A 27,107-nucleotide genomic window follows, 5' to 3' on the forward strand; every position below is an offset into this window, starting at 1 on the left:
GTGTGATATTACTTTTAGGAACATAGAAGGAAAATAATAAGAAAACTACATATAGAAACTATAAATGGGGGAAGCTCATACTGTGAAGTGGTGGTTTATCAACCTCATTTCAAGATGAGGAAAAGAGAAGCTGAAAGGAGCTATCTCGCAAAGAGTCCCTTATCACAACTGACCTTTCCCCTATATCACAGAGTCAAATTTGCACCCACTAGTTAATAATGCCCCAATGCTTTCTTAGCTAATGCATCTTGAGAAATCTGATGACAGGACAGGGGTGGGAGCAAAAATGAGAAATGGGTATTTCAGGGGCTCCATTCCTGTTCACTTTGGAAAGGGGTGGCTCTCCCTTCCCTGTGCAGATTCCCTAGATTGCTGCTACTACTGCTTCTGGACACCACCTGGTAGCAACAAGACTGTCCTTTGGGTTGACACTACCCTCTGGCTCCTCTCCAATTACAGAGAAAGCAGCTACTTATGAGAGTTCAGTACCAGGAGGCTTGGCACGGCCCAAGCCTTACCCTAGCTACATGCTAGGGGACACCAGAAGCCCAAGGACTCCCAGCTAACCTCCCTCTGACCTAAGAAATGGGAATCACCAGGGAAAGATGAAAAGCAATCTGGATGCCAGGGCATGTGAAAACAGGGGAATTAGAAAGCCAGAAAGCCCACATAGCCTTTCAGAACTGAGGGCATTAATAGGGGAGACACCTTCCTGGACACCTGATCCTGCCCCATCTCATGGCTTCAGATTGGAGATGATTTTTAAAAATGACTGAAATGACCTCAGTCCTTGAGGGTCCCATGTTCTTTGTAGATATATCATTAGTTCCTATCCTTGTGAACAGGACAAGTTGGTAGGGGGATGATTTCATTTAAGTCAGGGTGTGGAGTGAAATGAATGCAGACCTGAGGGAGTTTGTTAGGAAGGAACTAGGGGTGAGAGGACAGGGTGTGCTGTGCGGGGGATGGTGTGTGGAAGGGAGGAACAGGAAACTGTGTGGGTAGGGGAGGCGGGGAGAGGGGGACAGGGCATGATGGTTGGGACTCACATCTAGATCGACAGGAAGCCTGGTAGGAACTGCAGACCCAGAAGTTTCACACAGAACCCTGGGCTGTGTGGTCCCAAGAGGAGAGGGGTGTTGAGGCTCTAATTACACTAGCCTGTTCAATAGAAACAAAGGGGGGGTCCCCCAGGCTGAGGCACTGAGGGAGGGCTAGGAGCCACACACTGCAAGAAGCCCACTGCAGGCTTCCCTGGGCTGCCGCACTCAGAACCTGCCTTGAAGCGCTTCTCCTTCCAGAATCGCCCCCCTTAAGCTCCTCCCTGGTTCTTCCTCCTGCTCTGTCCATGACTCCACAACTGACCTTACAATCCACCTCAGCCACAGTCTCTCTAGGTGGAGGGGGTGGAGCACAGTCTCCTGTGCTCTGCCTCCACCCCTCCCCCACCCCCAGCAGTCCAGGTGTGCCTTAAGCCTCAGCTCCTTAACCCTCATGGCCAGAAGGAGGCTGGGAGAGTTCCTCTGCCTTGGACCCTTTAGCTGAGAACTGGCCAGGAGCAAAGGCTCAAGAGGCCCACTCCTTGCATCCCTCTGGGGCACTTCTGGGCGCCTGGCAGCCACCTCCATCTCTCTGGAGCCAAAGGGGACCCCTCCCGCCTGCCTGGGCAGGAGGTAGCTCCAGTCAGGCCCCCAAAGCCACAGGGGCGCCCAACATTCTCTGACTCTTGCAGGTTTGTAGCCTCCTTTGTAACCTTCTCTAAATCTACCCTTGGAGGGAATCTGCCCACTCATTTATCCTAGATTAAAATATTACTCTTTCCACTCACCTTTTCTCAATTTTACCCTATAAACACTTGTTGAATGATTTACCCAAATAAAGTTTATGCTGTCATAATTTCTTTCTGGGACCAGGTAGAGTAAAAAGAAAAATAAATAAATGCTACACCTACCAGGGCCTTCCTTTTCACTGGAGTTAGCTCGGGGGTTCAGTATAGACCACTGCTTTGAAATCCTCTAATTCATTCCTTTTTCTTCCCGCCCCAGTCCTTCTCTATGTCATATAAACTTGAAGTTGTCTAAATTTTTATTTCACAAAATGATGCATACCCGATATTTTATTTCACTTTGTGTGACATTGGCTTTTCCTTATTTGGGAAGTATGTATTTTCCCTATTTGGAAGAGATGGGAGACCTGGGCATTCAGATCAGTCTGAGGGCTATAGCCAAAAGAAAGCTTTTAAATAATTTTGTGTCTGATAGCCTTCATTTAAGATTATGGGTTTTCTCCCTTCCTTTTTCCCTTCTGTCTCATTAGACGCTAAGAGATGAAATGAGTCTTTTGTCAGGAGAAACTAGCCATTGAATGACCTTCTTTTGCATTATCTCCCTCCTTCTAGATACTATCTTTCCTTGGTTTCCATGACACCTGTCTCACAGCTCCCCCCCAAGATCTTTTTTTTTTTTTGTGGTACGCGGGCCTCTCACTGTTGTGGCCTCTCCCGTTGTGGAGCACAGGCTTTGGACGCGCAGGCTCAGCGGCCATGGCTCACGGGCCCAGCCGCTCTGCAGCATGTGGGATCCTCCCGGACCGCGACACGAACCCGTGCCCCCTGCATCTGCAGGCGGACTCGCAACCACTGCGCCACCAGGGAAGCCCTGAACAGTTTTATGTCTTGACTGTGGTGGTTGTTACACAAATCTATACATGGGGTAAAACTGTATAGAGCTACATGCAGTCATGAAAATGAATGCGTGTAAAAAGTGATGACAACTGAATATGGTCTGTAGTCCAGTTAACAATACTGTACCAATATCAATTTCCTGGACTTGATATTTTATGGTAATTACATAAGATACTGTCATTGGGGGAAGCTTGGTGACAGGCAGTTGAGCCTCTCAGCACTGCTTCTGCAACTTCCTGTGAGGCCATAATTATTTGAAAACAAAAAGGGACACTTTGCTGGTGGTCCAGTGGTTAAGACTCCAGGCTTCTAATGCAGGGGGCGTGGGTTCAATCCTTGGTCAGGGAACTAAGATCCCACATGCCTCGTGGCCAGGAAATAATAATAATAAATAAAAGTATATAAAATGTAGCATTAAAATGTTTTAAAAAAATAAATAAAAACAAAAAGGTTTCTTTAAAAAGCTACTGTGGGATTTCCAGAGTTTCAAAAAGTAGCCTTGGTGACTTTAATTACTAGAATCATTCTGTGCTAGTTCCTTTTCATGCATAGCTGGAGTAGTTTAAAAATTCCTTTTCCTTTTGGCAAGTTTTGCAAACATGTGCTCAAAGGAAGTGCACTAGTGCTTCTTTTTAAAATTCTGACAGTTTTTTTATAATACAGTTTAAAATAAAATTACATGCACATGGTAAAAAAAGATCCTACTAAAAAAAAAAAAAGATCACTACTATGTTTTTAGACCCTAAAGACTTTTGCTTATATAGGTTATAGATCTACCAATGTTTACTATATTCAAAATCAAAACTGAAAATATCTAAAAACATTTAGTAATTCATTAAATAATAATAAACCCACATGTTAACATAAACAACATATTTTATTAAAATAACTATTTTCCAAAACAAAAACTAATTTAGAAATATTTTATATTTTTGAAAATCCCTGTAATGTCTGCCATAATACAAGACAGCTAGACTCTCGTATTTGCTTCATCATTGTGTTATGATTGTGGTTATTTTGGTTGATGTGTATGAAGAAAATCCAACCTTATGGAGATATGTAGTGGGAAAAAGGAGGATTTCCCAGAACTTTGAATGCGTCTCAGGTGTCAGGTGTCTTCAGGGTCCCTAGACCACATCACACTTGGAGAACCACTGTGCTGGAGATACATACTGAAATATTTACAAAGGAAATGTTAGGATGTCTGAAATTTGCATTAAAATACTCCAACACACACACATACACATATACACGTCAATTCTTGTTATACATGGTAGTCATGTTTAATAAAATTACCTTGAGCAGTGAACTAGCAAATGCTGAGTCACTGCTCCTAGCAGACAGGGTAAGTTTCCTGCAAGCCCCTGGTCACATTCTCATCAACCAATCAACATATAACCTTGTTTCACTTGTGTTTCTGTTTAAAGACACCTTATTTTATATTTCTTAAAATAGTTATATGCACTGTTTTTTAAAAAAATTTATTTATTTATTTATCACTGCATTGGATCTTCATTGCTGCACGTGGGCTTTCTCTAGTTGCGACAAGTGGGGGCTACTCTTCATTGCAGTGCACGGTCTTCTCATTGCAGTGGCTTCTCTTGTGGTGGAGCACGGGCTCTAGGCACATGGGCTTTGGTAGTTGTGGCACACGGGCTCAGTATTTGTGGCTCACGGGCTCTAGAGCACAGGCTCAGTAGTTGGGGCACAGGAGCTTAGCTGCTCCGCAGCATGTGGGATCTTCCCGGACCAGGTCTCGAGCCCGTGTACCCTGCATTGGCAGGTGGGTTCCTAACCACTGTGTCACCAGGGAAGTCCCTGCACTGTTTCTTTATAATACCAAGAAGGGTCTAACATTTTCCTGACCCAGGTAACATGACCTTAAATTTCTTTGGCTCTCAGCCTCACAAAAATGTCGTTTACTATGCTTTGTAAAGTTTGGCTGTCATCTTATGAACCTACAAATTTAGCTGCTTTTCCATCTTTGCCATAGCTTCATCGCACACAAATGGTATTTTAGTGATTTCTGGAGTGGCGTCACATATAGGTCAGCAAATTTCCTCTTCCCTTTTCTGGATGTACCGTATTGTTAAATCAATAAATTGAACTCACAGTCAACATCACTAACTCATGCCTGAATGAAGCTTATCCAATGCATGCATTTTCTCTGTAAGGTACATCACAGCCTTCTTGCTGTGTCAGCTTCTGAACTCTGTTCACTCCCTTATATTCATTGAGGGTTATGGCATCCCAATTAATTTCTTCTTTTCCACCCCTAAGTTTTTCCATTACCTAAAGTAATTTCAAGTTCCATGTTTTTACTCATCCAACACCCTGGCCTGTCACTCCCTTGATCATCTTGTCTCCAATGACCTTCTTTCATGGTCATACCCTGAACTTTGTGATCACCTAGAATTCTTTAAACAGTGAACTTTAGTTTACTCCTGTCTCTCCAGCTCATTCTCTCTCTTATCCCCACTGCACTAACTCTTCAACCTTATCAAGACTTCCTTGATCCATCCATTTCCTCCCAGCATGGCTTCCCATTTCCTTGTTTTTTACTCTATATCTCACAATCAATCGCTTCTATCTCTCTGACCAATATTCTCATCAAATCTTGCCCCCCAAGATATCAGCTCTGAATCCACACAAGGATTGTCTTTTCTATCTTATGCCATGTATTCTAAGAACTGATAATGAAAATATCATGGGTATAATGATCAGTACACTCTCATTTTGGTGGTTTTTCAATCCAATACCACCTGGAAATCCTCCCACAAAACTTCAGTCAGTTCCTGCTCTCACTTCTCACAATAGCTCTTCCAAATCTTCATCACTATCCTCAAGCCCAATACCTATTCCTGCTCCCAACAGTCTCAGTACACAGAATAAACTCTTTGTTAACAGGAAAAATAGAACTAAGGATATGAATTCTAGTCACTTCCTGGTCTAGGTAAAGTGAGTAAGCAAAAGAAAGTACCACAGTCAACCAATTCTTGCGAGATCCATTACTGTCCAACCAACCTTCATATACTCTCTTATGTCCAGTACATGGGAAAGCCTGAGATTTTTAAAGATCCAGAGGAGGGAATACATCTCCTGTTTTAGAGATTGAAGTGCCCCACTACCCTTATGTCTAACATCAGCTCCTCTATTGGAGTTTTGGATCTCATCCCTTCCTTTCTCAGAAATCTCATGCCTCAGTCATCACCTCTCTCTTCTGTATCTTCAACCTTCTCTGTCTCCTAGCTCCTGCCCCATTAGCTGTAAACATTCTCAAGTCCCTACTATCTTTGAAAAAATCCTACCACAATCTTATGAGACCTTCCAGCTGCCATCTGATCTTTCCCTTTCCAAGCTTATTGGAAGTATAACATGCATTTACAATCTCTATTACTTCAATGCCCAACGTTCCAGTTATACATTGCTGTGTAATAAACCACCCGCAAACTTGGGACTGAAAACAATAATCATTTTATTATTGCAATGAATGGGTGGGTGAGAAATTTGGGCAAGGCTTACTGGACAGATTTTCTGCCCCACGTGGCATCTACTGGAGCCACTCAGCGGCATCCAGCTGGTGGCTAGGTTGATCTGGTGGAGCCAAGATGGTTCTGGTTTCCTTCATGCTTGGCGTCTTGGTGGGGATTTCTGGAACCCTGGGTGCAGCTGGACTTCTCTCTCTCTCTCCATGTCGTCTCACAATTTTTCCATGTGGTCTCTCTAGTAGGGTGATCAGACTTCTTAAATGATTGCTCGGAGCTCCAAAAGACCAAGGCAAAAGTTACAAGGCTTCTTATGACCTACTCTCATAAGTCAAGCACCATCACTTCCCTGCATTCTATCAGTTAAACTTATTTAGAGACTTTACCAGATTCAAGACTAGGGGACTATACAGGAGTATGATTACTGGAAGGAATGGTTAACAGAAAACACATGTTAAAGTCTACCACACCCATGCACTCCTCAAACTGCAATCTGGCAACACTCCTTGCCACTCCACCGAAATTGCAATTTCTGAGGTAAAGACCTCTTAGTTGTTAAATCCAATGCCTGTTTTTCAGTACTTGCTTTGCTTGCTTTTTCTGCTGAACTGGACCCTACTGACCACTAACTCCTTCATGAAATTCTCCTCCCCTGACTTTTGTATACCACCTTTCCTTGTTTGTCTTTAATTTTTCTGTTTCTCAGTTTCCTAAAGTGACTCATTTCTTATGCTCTCCCCTTAACTACTGGGCTTCGTTATCAGTTCTCTTCTCACCCTGTACATGCTATTTGATTACATTATCTAGACCTATGGCCTCATCTATCACTTATCCACTGGAGATTCTCCATCATACATCTCCATCCCAGATCTCTCTCCAATCCTCAGACTCAGATGTACTCTGACTGGATGTCCCACAGGTACCTCAAACATGGCCAAAGCTGAATTCATCTTCCCCCTTAAACTTGCTCTCTTTCTTACATCCTCTATTTTGTATTGACCATCCTTCCAGATGCCCAAGGCAGAAATTTGGAAGTCATCCTTAACTCTACCCTCTAATTCCACCTCATATACTTTGTCACCAATCCCCAACTATTCAACCTGCTAAAAAGTTTTGCAATTTATCCACTCTTCTCCATCCCAGATACTAGATCTGGCAGAGGACTGGGTAGGGGCCTTGGCCTCTCATTCTGATCTATGAATTATATAGAAGTTACATTTATTACAATAAACTCAGATAATTTTTTTAAAGATGAGGTGACTAAGAGATATCAGGACAGGGGATATTTAAAAAGTGAATCTCCTTATGGAAACAGGCACTCAGGTTTGTGGCAGCAGGACCCTGCCTGTCCAGAGTGAACTCATTTTAGCTCATGGGAAAGCCCAGGTGGGGGCTTATCAAGCTTCTCATACCTCCAAACCTGTCATCCTGAAACTTCATCACATTTAGCTTATCTGGTTACAAAATTGCCTTTTTCAAGTCACATCATTGAGAGCTAAAATCTGGTTATAATCTGGGTATAATTTCTTATTACCTGACTAGAAGAGTCTTGCTACATTGGCCACAGGTTATACAATAGTGACCAGGCAGGTTCTGGCTTCCAGTAAATGACCGAGTAGCTTCTATCAAGCCGCCTTTCCTTCAGATATAACAATATACTCTGGACAAAATATTTAAAAACAACTACCTGAAAGTACTGACAAACAACCTGAAGCATGCAGAAACTGGAAAAGAAACTACAGTTAAAGGATAGGATTAGAACTAGGTGAGATTCCCAATTTTTAAGGCTTTTAGCCACAGAGCAGGCCCCAATCAGTCACCGGATAGGTGGTAAAACTGAGTCTTTACCGGAAGACAGAATTCAGGATTTCAGCAGCTGGAGCCTATGGAGGCAAAATACTGGAATGGAGAGATCTTGACAGGTGGAGCCCTAAATTCTGTGTATAAACTCTGGCCAACTCTCTGGCCAACCTCTGAACCATGCACGCACAGGGCAGTCTCCAAATAGCTCAGATAAAACTAAAAGAACTAAATAGAAATTTCAGCTGGTACTTACTGCAGGGGAAATTGAGTATGGAGTTTGAGTTCTGTCAAGTTGACCACCTGCTAAAACAAAAAAATCAATACTCTTCAGAGGGACACAATGGAATCCAGATTCTCTACAACATGTCCTCTGACAAATCCAAATGACTGGGCATATCGGAAACAGAAAAATGTGACCCATACCGAAGAAAAAAGGTAATCAATGAAGACTAGCCCCCAAGATGACGTAGATGTTGGAATTAACAGAGAGGAGTTTTTAAGCAGCTATTATACCTATGTCCAAGGATACAGAGGAAAACATGCTCAAAATGAACAGCAACCTGTTGCATTCCATCCAGGTAGAGATGATCAATATGTAGATATGGGCAACTGATTCAAGGTGTAGAAGAGACATGGCAAGACTGGCCAGGAGCTACAGTACCCACTGACATCCCCTTAGTTCAGATTCTCATTGTTTCTCATGTAGACTATTAAAACAGTCTCATAAATTATCTTTCTGCTTCTGGTTACTATTTACTATGACCCCCCCCACAAACCCTAAGCACATCTACATTGATTCCAGAATTAACTTTTAGAATACAGCTTTAATCAGGACTTTATTGGTTGCAAGTGACAGAAACACAACTTTGACTTGAACACAAGAAGGAATTTATTGGAAGTCTCACATAATCATACAAAGGACAAGGATGTGGATGGGCCTCAAGGACAAGACCAGAGACTTGAACACTAATAGGAATTTACAGCTCATCCTGCATGCTGACTGCATTTTCTCAGACAAGCTTCCTCCCTGGAGTTGTAAAAGGGCCACCAATAGGTCCTGGCCACACATCTCCAAGCTGTGCCACAAAAGTGGGACACAATACTTTCCCCCATTTAAGTTGGTTTAAAAAAAATTGAAGCGAAGGATTCTGATAGTTCTGATCTAGATCACATGCCCATATGCCAACCAATCAAATCAACTGAGACTGGGGAGATGATAGGGTACTTGGAATGGAAACACCAACTAGAACTCCATGGCTGGACAGGAGAGGAGCAGCACTCCCCCTGAAAAAATAGGGTTTTGTTTCCAAGGGAAGGGAAAGACCCTGGGTAAACAAACAAAAATAATAAAGGTCCAACAGGTTTCCTGTACTCTCTACCTCAACTCCTGGTAACCCCATCCTCCTTGCAATCACCCATGGCAGAGTTCTGGAACTTCTCTTATAGCAGAGACTACCAGTTGTCCCAAGTATCTGTTCTTTCCTTCTCTCTACCCAGCATTTTGCTGCTTAGAACATGAACGTGATGACTAAAGCTCTATCTTGTACCATGGGGACAAGTGTCACACTGTGGAGATGACAGGCCATTAAGCCTTCTAGGGTTTAATGAATTTCTTTCTTTAATGAAAGAGAAATGAATTTCTATCCTGTTTAATCCACTGTTATTTTGGATGTCTGATAGCTCACAGCTGAACCTAATCCTAACACCCTCACTCCCCACATCTAATCAAGGCAAAACAATCTAGAAGTTAAGAGTGGCATTCAGAGAAACAGGTTAGAGTGGGTTAGAACCAACCACCTGGACTTAAATCTAGGCTCTGTGGTTTACCCGCTCCATGATCCTCCACAAGTTGCTTTATCTCTCTGTATCTCAGTTTCCTCAGGCATAAAATGAGGTCAATAATGTTATCTACCCCATAGATTGGTTGTGAGAATTACGTGAGATAATTCACATAAGCACTGAGAGTAGCGCCTGGCACATAATAAAAGCTCAGTGAGTGTTAGCTACCGTTTTCAATGCCTGCCAATTTTACCTACTAAAAGTCCTGGAAGACAGTCCATACCTCCACTGCCTAAGTGCCACTTTATTCCACTCCAAGGAGCCCTGCCTCCAGTCCTATTCCTCCACAGCATCCTCCACACTGCCTCAGCCTGATTTTTCTAGAGCACCCCGATCTGACCAGGTCACTCCTTTTTGAAACCTCTTGATGACTCCCCATTAGCTACAGAATGAAGTCTTAACTCCACAGCTGGGTGACCAAGGCCTTTTTGGATGAGGGACCAACTGGCCTTTCTAGGCTCACCACCTGCCACTCTTCCACCACCGACCACACCCTGGCTGTAGCACTGAGCTATCCTCTACCACTACTTCCTTACCTGCCTCAAGAGTGTCAACCACTCCCTCTCCCTCTCTCCTGAACTCTTTCCTCTCTTGGCTTCTGTGGCACCACACTGTCCTGATTTTTTTCCAGTCTCCCCAGCTGTTCCTTTTTCATCTCTCTCACGGGCTTCTCATTTTCCACTCCCTTGGTAAGTGTCAGGGTTCCCTCCTTAGTCCACTCCCTGTTTCACTGCATGTCCTCTCCCGAGTGATGACATCTACCGTCAGGCTTTCAAGCTCCACCTACACGCTGTGATCCCCTGATCTTCACTCCTGACCGCCGACCTGGGCTCTGGTCTCACACATCCTCCTGAAGATCACATGGACACAACCTTAGCATGTCCAAAGTGGAGCTCATCTTCCACCCCAAACTCGCTTCTCCTCTTTGCACTGAATCTACTGGTGGCACCACCATTACCCAAGCCAGAAACGTTCATTCTCTACATCTAAGAAATTACCAAATACTGCCAAATTCACATCCTCAGTAACTCTCCAGTCTGTCTTCTCCTCTCCATACTCACCGTCATTGCTTTAGTCTGGCACTCCTCCTCTGTAGCATGAACTCAGCAATAGCCCCTTCTCTGCCTCCAATCCAAATGATGACGTGTGTCACCTACCTACAGTGATAACCTTATCATGTCACTGCCCTGCCTGAAACTCTTCACTGGTTCCCACTGCCCAGTCAGACAAAATTATTCCTTTCCCCATAGTTGTTAAATATCTACTATGTACCAGGGACTACGTTAAGTATTGGGTTGGCCAAAAAGTTCATTCGGGTTTTTCCGTAAGATGTTACAGATTACAATGTTGACTATGAACTGGCCCCTGCCTTCTAAGGAATTTGCCACCTATCTGGGAAGACAGATACACAACCACATACTAATAACATAGTGTATTAAGTCTTGTGATAGATATATTCACAGAGCATTACAGGAGCATAAGACTGAGTTCCTTGAAGCAGAGACTTGGGTCTTCCTAATCTTTGTATCCCCAACATCTGGTACCAGGTCTGATTCAATAGAGAATTGTTTTTAAATACTGAACTGATGATCCTCTCTGATCCTCAGTTTCCCTCTATGTAAAATGGCTCACAGCTCATATATCAAATGAATTAAATCTATGAACTTTGATTGAATCCAGATTTGAATGAAACAAATACAGTTTTAAAAATGAGACAACTAGGTAAATTTGAATACTTGGTATATATTTGATAATGTTAGGATATTATTGCTTGGGTTTTTTTAAAGTGTTATAATGATACTGTGGTGTGTTTAAAAGTCCTTACCTTTTAGAGGAATGTAAGAAAGTATTTAAAAACGAAATTATGCAGTGAAAAATTATCTGGGATTTGCCTGAAAATAATCCAGTGGTGTTGGATGGGGGGGTATAGCTGAAACAAGCCTGGCCACGCCTATGTTAATAATTGCTGAAGCAAGATGATGGACAAAATAAATTACAAAATTAATCTCTCAGGGTTCTGTGGCAATTCAACAACATGATTATATTAAGTTTCTGATACAGTGCCTGCTGTCTCAAAAAATGTTAGTTTTGCTTCTCACCTCACTCTTTTAATTCCATCCAGGGCATAGCAGGAGAAACAAGTTGGTGGTGTGGGAGTTAGAAGCCCAACATGCAAAGAACTGGAAATATACTCAGCATGGTTTCTCTCCTCTGCCTGGTAAAGACAGAGCGGCTTGAGCGCCAGATGACTCCCAAGCAGCCTTGGGTAGGAATAGCAGTGCTCCAAAACCAGCAGAACAAAGGGGAAGAAATCATGGCTTGAATTTCTGTGGAGAGGAGAGAAAAACAGCGTCAGACATAAACATGAACTCTTGGCTGGAAAGGGCTCCTCTTTTCCTCTTCTACCTGAATCCCTGTGCAGTACTGCCACCTGGTGACTCTCTAGCATCACTTTACCTAGTTCCTGGATGCTGTTGGCTCTCATAGATCTGACTGCACTGAAAATTCTAGAAGGGAACAGCCCCTCTCAACCAAATGTTCCCTGAATTGCTCAAAGTTGAGCATAACATATCATATCCCTCATGTCCTGCAAAGTGCCTTGTACTCAAGCTCTGTTATAGTACCTCTCACTACATTAGGATTGTTTACCAGTGAACATGCATTCACCTAACAAAATTACTAGGCATGGGAGATACAGAGTGAACAGTTGAATTCTGTTTAATTGAGCATATAAACAGAGTTAAACATGTAAACAGAAAATTAAAATAATCACCTTCCCACCCACTATAAAATTAGTTACATTTAACATTTGTTGAACATTTACTATATGCCAGGAACTTGTCTAAGTCCTTTATGTACACATGTATTAACTCATTTAACTCTTACAGTAATTCTATGAGACAGATATTATCCTGCAGAGGCACAGAAAGGTTAGGCAAATTGCCCAAGGTCACAGAGCTAGGAAATGTTAGGGCTCAGATTCAAGCCTGACCTGGGTCCAGAGCCCCTGCTCTAGTTAAAAAAAACTACCACTGTGCCTCCACCCTCCCCAGTGCCTGTTTGATGAGTGAATAAATAAAAATCTTGGACCTCTGAAACCCAAAGAGAGAAAAGCTCAGGTAGTAGAATCTACTCCCAGGAGGTTAAGCTGATCAAGGACTTGATTCCATCCCTCTGAATCTCACCTAGGCCCTGGGGGTTCTCTCTGTGGGATTCCTGCCTCTATTGCAGTGCCCTGTTTAACGTTCTGTCTCTCAAACATAAAACAAAAAACACTCCATACAATTCTTCCTAACATATGGAAACATGCTGGCATTTTCAATAATATGTTACCAAATTCTAAAGGTGAACTGAACAGAAATAAACAAAGCAATTGCAGGAAGCATTTAAAAACAATTTCAATTCTGACCATACCGACATGGTTTCCAGCTTTGTGCATTTGGTATCTGGATTCGTGGCTGGACTCAGATTAAAAATCTGGCTGCCTTAGGGATATAATGTACAACATGATAAATACATTTAACACTGCTCTATGTTATATATGAAAGTTGTCAAAGAGAGTAAATCCTAAGCCTTCTCATCACAAAGAAAACTGCTTTTTTCCTATTTCTTTAATTCTGTACCTATATGAGATGACAGATGTTCACTAAACTTATTATGATAATCACTTCATGATATACGTATATCAAATCATTATACTGTGTACCTTAAACTTATACAGCAGTATATGTCAATTATACCTCAAAACTGGAAGAAAAAATTATATGGATGTCTTTTGGTGAGCACTTACTCTGTGCAAGGCATTGTATTTTGCACTATTGATGCATTATCCCATTTAATCTTCTCACCAAACCTGTGAGGCAGGAAAAAGGGGGACCCTATTTCACAGATAAATAGGGTCAGAGAGGTTAAATTGCCCAGGATCATACAGCTAATAAGCATATAAGCAGAAAGTCTGGGATTTGAACTTAAGCAGTCTGACATCAGAACCTGAATTCTTGACCATTATGATATACTGCCTCCCCCATTTTTTTGATCATTGCCTAGTCTCTGGCTTTCTCCCAGGGATAAGCCTGGGATATATTCTTACAGTGGCTCAGTGAGGGGAATTAATTACAGATATCTCAATTGGTTGCATTAAATTTAACTGCTTTCCTACTCACCACACATTTTCTTCAACTAACCAACATGCACCCATTCTTGCAGGATCAGATCAAACCCGTGCCTCCTTCAGGAAGCCTTCCCTGATCTCTCCAGCCCACTACTCATTGGTTCATTCAGTAAGTGTTTGTTTCCCCCTTTTTAATATTATTCTCTCCCAAATTCCTTCTCAAGGAAAGGTCCAAGTCCAATAAACTTTCTGGGGAATGTGGTGAACAGTAAAGGGGAATTGGTGGCCCATCTCTGCAGAAGTTTGGCTCAAACATATCTCCAGGTTTTCAGATGCCTATGAGCACAGAAAGAAACAACCTAGTTGGGGAAAAAACAACATTATCTCACTGGCTGCCCATAGTTTTCACCCACTGTCCTACTCATGATCGTAGCCCAGCCTCAGTCCAGGACAGTCTTTTAGAGTCCTGAAGACACAGAAAGAGGCCATCTTCAGCATTTTCATTGTTAGTCCAAATCCTGCCCACTGCTAAGAAGTTCTGACCCAAATATCCATACAAGATTGTTATTTTAGATGGAGATCTGATTGTACCCTAAACAGAATAAAAATCTGTGAGGAAGAGCTTTCAGAATGGCACAGTAGGAACCTCTGAAGATCCATTCTTGCAAAACAGCAATGAGAACACTGGCAAAAAGTGTTAAAATCAACTTTTTCAGAACTATGGACATGATTCAAAAGTTTGCAGACAATCTGAGGAGCATTTATTCAAGAAAACTACTTAGTCTTGCTAAGAACACTGATCTTTGGGGCCTTTTAACTTGCCCTATTTCAACCCCCTCTCTCCTGTTCAGTGGTAGCCTTGAAAACCAGCAGCCTCACACCCATGGTAAAAGGCCATGAAAGCCAGCTGCCTAACAGTCACTGGTGGGGGCAGAACAGCCTGGAGCTCCTCAAAAACTCCCATCCTCAGAGCACTATGACTATTTGATCTGTCAGCTCCCTGAAAAAGCCTCTTTCCCATGGCTTGTAGTTATTTGACATGACTCAGCAGGGCGTGAGAGAGTGGGAAAAGCCCTATTTACAGGGCATTTGCCAAACATTATCAGTGGCAATTGTTTAACATCACAGCTGCCTAGGCCATGATACCTGTTGGGAAAAACGAAAGACTGACCATAAAACTTAAAAGGAAGATCTGGAGAATGAGATGTCCAAAAAGGTCTTTGAAAAGCTACAATACATTCCTGAGGATCTAAAAGTACACACACATTAAGGGCTGTGCACATGCCCAGGAAAGACATTAGAAGGCTCCCATGTCTCACCTCTGGCTAACCTTGAGAGTCTGTGAAAACAGGAAGTGAAGGCTAAGGCATAATTGTGAACCGCTTACCAGAGCACTGACGGTGTACCACAATACACGCAGAGCCTTTCTGCAAAAAGTGGGAGGGTTACTGGTTCAAGACACTTTAGAAAACCTCTGACCAATTATTAGCTGACAACTAAGCCACAGTGATATAACCGGGCAAGACTTCAGTGGCTACACACAACAGGAAATACAGACTTTACAGAATTAGTCCAAGAAAGACACTAAACAAAGAGCAACAACAAAAAACAGCAACAACAACAAACCCTTGCAGTGTGAATGTGATTTCCAGAGTTGCCACAGTATTCAAAATGTCCACGTTTTTTTTTTTTTTTTTTGCAGTACGCGGGCCTCTCACTGTTGTGGCCTTTCCCATTGCGGAGCACAGGCTCCGGACGCGCAGGCTCAGCAGCCATGGCTCACGGGCCTAGCCGCTCCGCGGCATCTGGGATCTTCCTGGACCGGGGCATGAACCCGTGTCCCCTGCATCAGCAGGCGGACTCTCAACCACTGCGCCACCAGGGAAGCCCCCAAAATGTCCACTTTTAAACAAAAAAATATGAGACACACGAAAGAAAGAAAGAAAGAAAAGAAAGAAAAAGAAAGAAAGAAAGAGAGAGAGAGAGAGAAAGGGAGGGAGGGAGGGAGGGAGGAAGGAAGGCCCAAATACAGGAAAAAAATCAGTCAATAGAAACTCCCTGAGGAAGCTGAGACATTAGACTTACTAGACAAATGCTTCATATAACCTATTATAAGTATGTTGAAAGAACTAATTAAATCAAACCATGTACAGAGACTTAAAGTATGATAAGGATGTTTCACCATACAGAGAATATCAATAAAGAGACAGAAATTATTAAAAAGAGCCAAACAGAAATTCTGGAGGTGAAAAGTACAATAAATAAAATATTCACTGGAGGGGCTCAACAGCAGACTTGAGCTGGCAGAAAAAGGAATCATCAAAATTGAGGACAAGTCAATTGAGATTGGCCAGACTGAGGAACAGGAAGAAAAAAGAATGAAGAAAAATGCACAGAGCTTCAGAGACCTTTGAGCATACCAACACACATATAATGAGTCCCAGAAGGAGAGGAAAAAGAGAAAGGGACAGAAAGTATTTTTGAAGAAAATATGCTTGAAATTCTCCAAATTTGATGAAAAACATTAATCTATACATCCGTGAAGCTCAACAAATTCCAAGATAAACTCAAATGAATTCACACCTAGACACATCATAAGACCAGAAACAAGACAAGGATTTCCATTCTTGCCACTTCTATTCCACATTGTGCTGGAGGTTCTAGCCAGGGCAATGAAGGGAGAAAAAGATATAAAAAGCATCCATGTTGGAAAGAAGTATTCGTAGGTGGCATGATCTTTTACATATAAAATCCAAAGGATTCACAAAAATACTATTATAATTAATAAAATCAGCAAGGTTGCAGGTCAACATACAAAAATCCAATACATTTATATACAGTAGCGATGAACACTCCAAACAGGAAATTAATAAAACAATTCCGTTTATAATAGCATAAAAATTACTTAGGAACTAATTTAACAAAAGAAGTGCAAGACTTGTATACTGAAAACTACAAAACAATTTTTAAATAAATACAAACAATCCCGTGCCCATGGATCAGAAGACTTAATATTGTTAATATGGCAATACTCCATAAATTGTTCTACAGATTCAATGCAATCCCTATCAAACTCCTTGCTGTCTTGCAGAAATGGATGAGATGATCCTAAAATCACATGAAAATTCAAAGGGTCCAAACAGCCAAAACAATCTTGAAAAAAAAAAAGGAAGAAGTAAGTAATAGGACTCAGAATTCATGCTTTCAAAAATTACCCCAAAGCTATAGTAATTAAGACTGGTACTGGCGGAGGATTAACATACAGATCAGTGGAATAGAATTGAGAGTCCAGAAATAAACTCAGACCTTTATTTTCAACAAGGGTGCCAAGATCATTCAATAAGAAAGAATAGTCTTTTCAACAGATGGTGCTGGAACAACTAGGTATTAACAGGCAAAAGAATGAAGTTGGACTCCTACTTCACGTTATATGCAAAAAGTAACTCAAAATTGATCAAAGACCTAAATGTAAGAGACTAAAATATAAAACTAGAGGAAAACATAGGTGTCAATCTTCCCAATCTTAGATTAGGCAGTTGTGTCTTAGACATGATTCCAAAAGCACAAGCGATGGCTTGTAACTGAGATTTGTTTTTAGTAAAAGATTAAAACAACCAAAATAAAACTCCTGAAAACACTCTCTTAGATATAGCTCCTTAATTCTTTGGGTCTGTTCAGCATGTTTGGCTTCCCTAACACCTATTTATTACATATGTGGGGTGCCACTCACGTCTCCCCTTAGGCTTCTGATGGTACATACACACAAGGGTCTGTTTTAATAATTTTAATAATAATAATAATGACAGATATAACACTTAACATTTAAACAGCACTTACTGTTTAAACATGGATGAATCTAGACATTATCATACTAAGTGAAGTCAGAGAAAGACAAATATCATATATCACTTATATGTGGAATCTAAAAAAAAATGATACAAATGAACTTATTTACAAAACAGAAACAGGGAATTCCCTGGTGGTCCAGTGGTTAGGACTCTGTGCTTCCACTGCAGGGGGCACAGGTTCGATTCCTGGTTGGGGAACTAAGATCCTGCATGCCGCGCTGCACAGCCAAAACCAAACAAACAAACAACCCAAAACAAAACAGAAACAGACTCACAGACTTCGAAAACAAACTTATAGTTACCAAAGGGGAAAGGTGGGGGAGGGATATATTAGGAGTTTGGGATTAACATATACACACTACTATATATAAAGTACATAATCAACAAGGACCTACTGTATAGCACAGGGAGCTCTACTCAATATACTGTAATAACCTATATGGGAAAAGAACCTGAAAAAGAATGGATATATGTATATGTATAACTGAATCCCTTTTCTGTATACCTGAAACTAACACAACATTGTAAATCAACTATACTCTAATACAAAAAAATAATAAAATAAACAGCACTTACTGTTTGCCAGGCACCATCCTAAGTGCTTCACCTATATTAACTCTACAAATCCCCCTAACAACTCTCTATTTTACAGATAAGAAAACTACAACACAGAGAGGTTTAATACCTTGCCCAGAGTCATCAAAGCCTATGGGGTGTGGAGCCCAAACTGCAACACAGGCAATCTTCCTCCAGAGTCTGTGCTCTTCATCTGGGCAAGCTCCCTTAACTCCTCAGATGGAGAGTTTTTTATAAACCATGTGGCTTAGGACTAGACTGAGGCCAAAGTGCATTTCCTACTCCCACTGCCCCAGATTTTAAATCTTACAAACTGTACCTTCAGGTACCACAGATAAGGAGATACTTTTCCTATATAAATTTAGTCAAAATCACTTTGGCCCTGGGTGTGGGAATCAGGAAGAAGAAAGATTGGAGTAGAGCTAAGGAAAAGATACCTTTTTCAGAACCGAATAAGCAAAGGCAAGGAAACAAAAGATCACTATGTCAAAGGAGGAAGAATTCAGATTGGGAAGGGAAAGCATATGGGATTTTCCTTAGTGAGATTTGAGGTAGGAGTTATCGGGATGATGACCACAGGCCAGTAAGTACAGGGGCTAAAATGTATATGGTTTTATCCATCCTATTTCCTGTTTTTCAGCCACACCTATGGCCTCCATTACCTGGGGTCAGCTCTACTGAGAGAGCAGGACCTCTTGGGCAACCATAGACTCCAGCCACATTGTCCCACTGTGATGCCCCCAGCAAGGCCAATAAAAGGCAGCCATTAGTAATGAGCTCTGCTTTTTTTTTGCTTTTAAAGAAATACTAACTTTCCCAAGGTTTTTACATAAAATGACATTTTGTGCCCAGTGCATCATATTTTTCTTTTATCAGAACATTAATGCAAGAGTTCAGTGGGAGCTGTCTCAGATTCCTCAGAATTGCTACCAGGGAAAGATAAGTGGTGCAAGAGAGCAGTGGAAAAATACAAGCGCAGGAAAAGCTGGGGTTTTCTGGCTTTGTGTTTCTCCTTTCATGCATCAAAGCAATGCATGAGATAAGAACTTGTGATAAGTAAAAAATACCCATGCCCCCTAAGGTCATTGTTATCATCCTTGTACATGAATGCTTATTTACCCCAATTGCTTATTATTTCAGTAAATATTTACTGAGTGCCTACTATGTGCCAGGCACTGCTCTAGGCACTGGGGAATGCATTAGTGAATGAAACAGATACCAAAGGTTTGCGCTCATGAAGCATACTACTTCCTCCTGCTTTTCCTCTCCCCCGCTTCCTCTTCTTCTCCTTCATCTAGTGGAAAACATCAAGCTGTGAATTAGGAGACCCGGGTTCTGGCCCTAGCTCTGCCACTGATTGGATATATGATGTTCATTAGCATCTCCAGGCTCAGGTGTCCTCTCTGCAGATCCTAAAGATGAACAAAACATCCCTCTTGGAGCTGTGAGGAACCCCCAAATCAATCTAATATAGATTCTGTTTTCCAGGGGCTCACAGACTGGTAGGAGGGCCAGACACATGCCCAGATAACTATAATGCAAACTGAAGGTGGCAGGAAAGAGAAACAAGGAAAGGTTATGAAGAGGAGAACATGAGATCTAGGTTTCCAAACAAGTGGCGCTCACTGACTTTGGGCCTTGAGTGTGTGAACAGACAGGAATACTTTTCGAGGAAGAATGTAGAGGGAATAAGAAGAACCAGCAGTAGGAGAGGGGTGATCAAGGTTCAAATGGGGGAGTTCAGTGTGGCTGGAACACATTGAAAGAGCCAAACACCAAATTCACAGGAATTTTTACAAGGAAACAAGAGACTGAGACATTCTGTACTTGGCCAATAACCATGAGGTCAGTTGGTGGTTGTACTCAACATTTATAACCAATACCTTTTGAGTGCTCACCGATTACACAATTCCAATAATAGTACTAGGACTTCTATTCTAACTTACAGATTGAATGTCTTACCCAGCAAGAGCTATTCGTGTGTGTAAAATATAGACACATATGGAGGCTTTAAAAGTGAACCATATTCTGCCAGATTAAAATAATAAAACTTCTATACATGTCATTGGAAATAACACTGTGATTTCCTCCAACCTCGTACAATGATATAGAGGAGAGTATCGTCCCTCACCCTCTGGTTATTAAATACTGTTAATTAGGGTCACTACTTGTTTCCTTATGGAAAAAAAACCCCACATACTTCTGTTAATCAAGATGTTCAATTAAAGAAATAACTAAATAGTTCCAGATCTTATTTTAAAAGGAGGTGCAATTATCTACAGAAGTTTCATTTAGTGTACTGGATAACTTCCCTTTCCATTCTTCCCTCTTCTGTCCACTCTGGAATCAAAGAGCTCAGCAGCAGCAGGAGCAACAGCAAAGCGAAATGCTTTGTCCCTAGCCTGTTTTCCCTCTTACAATTACTTGCCTTCCTTGCTCCTTTCACTCCATTTCTTCTGTGTTAACCAACATTTCTACCTCTGTTTGGGTTACTATTGCTTTGTGCTAAACCAATCCAAAACTCAGTGGTGCAAAACAATCATTTTATTTTGTTCTCGGAATCTGTTCAGGAACTCAGTATACAGCAGGGATGTCTTGCTTCTACTCCGTGATGTCTGGAGCCTCAGTTGGGAAGACTCAACAGCTGGGGGCCTTAATCATCTAGATGTGTCTTCATTAACAGGTCTCCTGGTTGATGTTTGCTATCAGCTGGGATTGCTGACCAGAGGACCTGTAGGTGGCCTCACCATGAACTTGGGCTTTCTCAAAGCATGGCAGTCTCAGGGTAGTCAGACTTCTTACATGGCAGCTCAGGACTCTAAAGGTCAATGTCCCTGCAGATAAGGCACAAGCCACACTGCCTCTTACGGCCTAGCCTCAGAAGTCACAGAGTCTCATTTCTCCCTATTCTATTGATTTAGACAATCAAAGTCTGCCTAGATTCAAAGCAGAGGGGATGTCAACCCGACTTCTCAATGGAAGGGTGGCAAGGTCACATTATAGAAGAGAGCATGGGATGAGAGGTACTGTTATGGCCATCTTTGAAAAATATAATCTGCTATATTCTCCCATCCACTTACCTTGCTTAAGTATACTCTTATGATTTTTTTAAAGGGAAACAATCTCAGGAGACTGCTATTTCTCACTGAGGCTCCTAAGTTCTGTTAGAGGGTAACCAGATGCTTTAATCCACACCCAGCCCTCAGTCTTTCCTGTTCAACACATCTAACCATTTCTCTGCTACATATGGCTCCTGGCAGAAAGGGAATTTGGTCTCCTACAGGCTGCTGGACCTGGCACTGATCACTCTGAGGAGAAAAGCAGCCACTGACATATGGGAGCTGTCCTGGCCCTCACAGCGAGGCCTTGTTGTTCTCCTGATGAGCGTAACCAATTTCACAGACCATCAACATCAGACAAGGCCACTCTGTGACAAAAGCAAGACTACTGCATAGTCATGTCTGAAAAGAGACAAAACATGAACTTTGACCAAACCACAAAATAAGCAGACGTCCTCCTATCCTGGCTAATAGCTGCTACTTTACAAATTGGCCTCCTTCTAGTCTATCCTCCTAGATAAGATTCATTAAGATACCCAATCATGGGGCTTCCCTAGTGGCGCAGTGGTTGAGAGACCGCCTGCCGATGCAGGGGACACGGGTTCGTGCCCCAGTCCGGGAAGATCCCACATGCCGCGGAGTGGCTGGGCCCGTGAGCCATGGCCACTGGGCCTGTGCGTCCGGAGCCTGTGCTCCACAACGAGCGAGGCCACAACAGCGAGAGGTCTGCGTACCGCAAAAAAAAAAAAAAAAAAAAAAAAAAAAAAAGATACCCAATCATGGAATTACCCCTATGTACAGTCTGTTACTTCCTAACAGAATCCAATCCAGAGCAAAGCCTCGCTTCTTTAAATCCTCCCCCAAATCACCTAACACAAGTCCAAATCCTATAATAAGTCCTTTCTAACACCCTCTGAGACATTTCATCAGTTCCCCGTGGTGTGCATTCTCCCTCAACTCACTAACTAATCAACCCAACTTGTTAAACCATAGATATGTTCCTGGTGGACTTTGGCTGCAGGGCACTGGAACTCCTCTAAGGACCTTGAAATTAGAAAACACATTTCTGATCTCCTGAACTCCAGCTTTCAGTAAGACTTTGGATTTGGCTCTTTTACATGCAGTTTTGGAAGACAATTATATGAATTCCTTGGATCTCCAGAGGCTATTAAAATGCTTCCATAGTTTTAAAAAATACATATTTATACGAGATTAGGTTATCAGGGTTTCTCCATTGCCTTATCAAGTGCAGAAAAGTTATGATAAATAGCGGCAATAGCTACCCTGTCCCCAACAGATCACAGGACCTAAGGGGAACCTGGCTGCAGGCACATGGGTGTTTAGGCCTCTATTGTGGGAAAAGCAATAAGTTATACACCCAGCAACTGGCTCATCAGTTGCAGATTCCAGATTCTAGAATATACTTCTGCCTCTTCTTCCTCCTAGTGAGTTCTTCACTTTTATCTAATCTTATTTTGCAAAGAAACGTGATATTAATTATGATAATTACCCTTCTCCCCTCTACTTTATAGTTCTCACTCACTTGATGTAAGAACTCTCATCCTCAGAAGAACCATTCCAAACAAAACAATGACATCCATAGCCTTGTGGTTAAGTGCCAGACCTAAAACCCCACTCCACTCCAGGTGAGAGATACACACTGATTTAAAGTTGTTTAGGGAATCAGCTGTAACAAGCAAGAAGTCTGAATCTGCTGAAACAGATTCAGGACTGCAAACAATCCTGTCTGAATCTGAATTCTGGAGTAATCATGTGTTTGCTGCTCTGACACAGATGGCCCCAAATTCTCTTCAGCATCCATCTGTCTGCTCACAGGGTCCATAAGCTATTGAGTGTTCAAGCAACAAAATTAAATCATTCCTACTTAGGAATCACTTAGGACACAGTGATACATAGTTCAAAATCATAGGTTTATTTTATTCCTTTTTATCTCCTCATATTTCATAGAAAATTATACTGTCTGTAAGACTAAGTGCGAATTAGGCAGAGATGAGGACTGGTGAGGAGGGGAGGAGTCAGTGCACAAGTATAACTGAAAGGCTCACCAACCATAAGTGAAATTTAATTGATATTCAAGAGTCGTGTGTGTGACTGCCGACAAGGTTCAGAACACGCTACCCCAAAATATGGCACCGTAGCACACTGAATATTTTAAAGCTGAAGGAATTTGAGTAAATGGCAGAAACAAGGACACTTGACCTCTTGCCCCTCTTCTCCCCTGAGACAGGTCATAAAACCCTCATGTGAGAGGTTCCCTCCCTATATCCAGAGGAAAGGAGAATCTTTATCTCCAAAAATACAAAGGGATGTAGAGAAAAATCCTAACAAACAGGACTTGTTAAGTCTCCCCCAGTTTACTACACTTCCCTCATACTCCTTAATTTGTCATATTTCTCCATGACTTCCCAATCTTCGTCAAACCTAGCATAAAATACTCAGCTCTGTTTCTCTGGGTCTTCATTTCCCTATGCCGGCTCCTGTGTCATGGAAAACTTACATTAAATACATTTGTATGCTTCTCTCTTGTTAATCTGTCTTTGTCAGTTTAATTTTCAGACCCAGCCAGGGACCCTAAAAGAGCCAAGGAAAACTTTTTCTTCCCCTACAGTGTCCTGCTGACTCCCTTGCAATGTGGATATGACAGACCCTTAGATTTCTGAAACATCCAGGGTACTGGTCATCCTAGCATCTTGCTGGCCCCTGAAAAGGCTCACAATAGACCAAGGCCAGTTTATTTGGACTTTTTTGTGTGTTTTATGTGGGTCTGCATGTTTGGTTTTGGGGCTTGGTTTGGTTTTGTAACTGGCCTGTGGGGAAATTTGGGATCCAACACTGACAGGTCTAGAATGAGTGACATTTCTAAAAATCTGTCCTGGCCTTTTTCAGGCTCATGGGAGGGTATGGAGGGTAGGCAGAACTGAGGACTGCCACCCTCCAGTAGGCTGTTTAGGTCAGTCCCTCAAGGAAGGTTTCAAGTTAATCTCTGGCACAGTAAGAATTCTGGTCCCTTCTGTGCTTTACAGTGAATAAACTGATTATTTCTTCTGAAGAGGAAGGGGTTTCATTGAGGGTGGAAAAATAAATAAAACTACTTATCACACCATCTCAATTCTGGCTGCTTATACAAATCTTTGTGTTGAGTAGATTGTCCCAACTGTCTTTTCATGTTTTAACTTCAAACATAATTTATTACCAGAAGTTAGAACACCTCATTTGGGGGGGGGTGATGACACAAGCAGGGGTGTGAGTTCTGTAAATAACTAGCTACTTGAATATAACTCAGAAAGGGATCTGAAAAGGAAATAACTACTTTGTTTTTTAAACAATTTAAGGAACTCTGAACCCCATGAGTGAAGAAAAAGCTGATGCAAACCTTACTTTGTTTAGTTCAGGAAGATTCATCTTTGCTCTTCCATTCAAAACATACAAATGAACAACAAAAACACATCCGTTTTATTTCATATCTACCATGACTTATTTCAGACTTGTCTAACCTTTAGAACTGTGCCCAGTCTTCCCTAGAGATGTCCTTTCTGGTTTACTAATCTCAGTTCTGTTGAGACCAGTACTTCTCCAAGTGTGGTCCCGGAACCAGCAGTATCAGCATCTCCTGGGAACTTGCTAGAAATGTAAATTTGGGGGCCTACCCCAGACCCACTGAATCAGCAACTCTGTGGTGGAATCCAGTAATCTGTGTTTTAACAAGCCTCCCAGCTGATTCTGATGCACAGGAAAGTTTGAGAACCATTGACTTGGACTGTCTGCTATACTGTTTTTTCTCTGGTAAACAAAGCAGCAGGTTTGATGATTCAAACTTTTAAAAAGATTGCTTAGGATTCCAGGTAAATTCACAATTCCCTGCTATGAACTGAGTATGCTAGAAAACCAAAGAGCTGGCACAGAAGTGTTTCATATGGTTAAGGCAGAGAGCCCTTGAGTTCTGCACTCTGGTCCTACCCAGAGCTTGCAGGCTATGCGTGCAAGGGGAGGCCTTGATCTCAAGTTAAGAGTGACTCTCCAGCAGGGGTCCTGGAAGTGCCACTGTGATGGACAAATGCTCTCACCAGGAATAAACGAGTTTGGGCCTTAAGTGCTACTCAGTCCTCCAGGTAGCTGCACCTGAGCTAAACAGGGAGGGAACACGCTTGGAGAAATTGCACATAGTTTTTCCCTGCTTATTTTATCTTTAAAATGTATGTCAAATCACCACATCAAAGATCATCCCAGATGGCAACCTCAGGAGAGTCTGTGGCACCCAGTAGGTTATCAAAACACTTGGGGTATCTCTATCTCCTTGTATTGTAATTGCCTGTCTCCAAATGCATATAGTAACTGACAGGCTGTAAGTGTCGAGGATAAAAGCTAATTCCTTTCCTCATACAGAACTTCTAGTACAGTACCCAGCACAGAGCAAGTACTTGGTAATTTGTTAAAGGGAGTCAAGCCATCAAAAGTAGAATCTGAAACCAGGAGCCCAATAAAATCACTCCAAAGTCATCCCATATAGGTACGATTCATATGTGCTGGTGTCCCGCCAACAACACGTTTTCACCCTGCTGATTTTACCCTCCATTCGTCTATCCGCCACCTCTCCCATCCCAAAAGATTCACACAACTCATCACCTACGTAACATATTTACACGCCCCCTTCCGACACCCACGCCCTCAATTTTCGCCGCCGGGTCCGTCACTCTGTCAGTTCCCCCGTCTCCTCACCCCCTCTCACTTCCGTTCCCCTGTCCCAGCGCGGCTGGAGGCAGGACATGCCTACGCCTTCAGCCCAAAACAAGTGCTACAAACCTCCGCCTCGTCCGCCCTCCCGGTGGCGGCCGACGGCCCATGCCTTCCGGCCTCTGAGAGCAGCTGCGCCGGCAGTGGCCAGACCCAGCCTGCCGATGGCCCTTACTTAGGGTCGGTCATAATAGAAACGCGCACTGGATATTTCCCAGGCGCCCTGGGGCGACGTACAACGGAGCTCCCAAAATCCTCTTCGCCTCCGCTCGGTCCACCCCCAAACTCCGGTATTAACCCCTTCACGTCTATGTTCATTGGCCCATCGACGCCCCTGGCACGCAGATTGCTTCGTGGAGATTTCGGACACTTAATTGGTAAAATACATAAAAGACCGGGCCTGTCCCTTAGTTATAGTTATCTATTGAAGATTTTCTCAACTTGCTTGTAAGTTGACTTGTAAACTTACTAACTCATTTTTAAATAGGAGCTTAACTTGTTGACGACATGAACGGTTTATAATGATGCGTTTAAGCTTCCGGACCTACCGAAACTCTCAATTTCCTGTTTCTAACTGTTCACCTTGAACCTGTGCCTTTTCTACCCTCCATTCCCCATCTCTTTTTGGTTCTTGACTGATTATTTAACTGCATACCTCAATGGTTAAGGGCACAGGCTTTGTAAACCTGACTTTCTGGGTTTGAATCTCCATTCTACCACTATGCAACCGTGGAATCTTGGGCAAGGGATTTAAGCACGCTATTCCTTGGCTTCCTCATCTGTAGAATGGTTATGATAGTAGGTTGTAGTGAGAATTTTAAAAGTCACATGCAAGCAGCACCTAAAACATTGCCTAGCACAGAGTTAAGCGGTATATTGAAATAGAAATTATAATTATTGACGCTAATGGATATGTCTTCTCAGCTAAGACCTTCTCGCTGATAAATAATA

General features: G+C 42.2%; 1 long non-coding RNA gene across 1 annotated transcript; it reads right to left on the reverse strand.

The window, feature by feature from the left end:
- Nucleotides 1-6,181: 6,181 nt before the first annotated feature.
- On the reverse strand, nucleotides 6,182-26,384 carry LOC309839655. Its single transcript, XR_014298523.1, has 4 exons — nucleotides 26,226-26,384; nucleotides 11,910-12,137; nucleotides 8,225-8,274; nucleotides 6,182-6,445 (listed from the first exon to the last, which is right to left on the reverse strand). It is a non-coding gene; the product is annotated as an uncharacterized lncRNA (long non-coding RNA).
- Nucleotides 26,385-27,107: the final 723 nt, after the last annotated feature.

Source organism: Grampus griseus, assembly GCF_964374135.1.
Source record: "Grampus griseus genome assembly, chromosome: X".
Classification (NCBI taxonomy): Eukaryota; Metazoa; Chordata; class Mammalia; order Artiodactyla; family Delphinidae; genus Grampus; species Grampus griseus.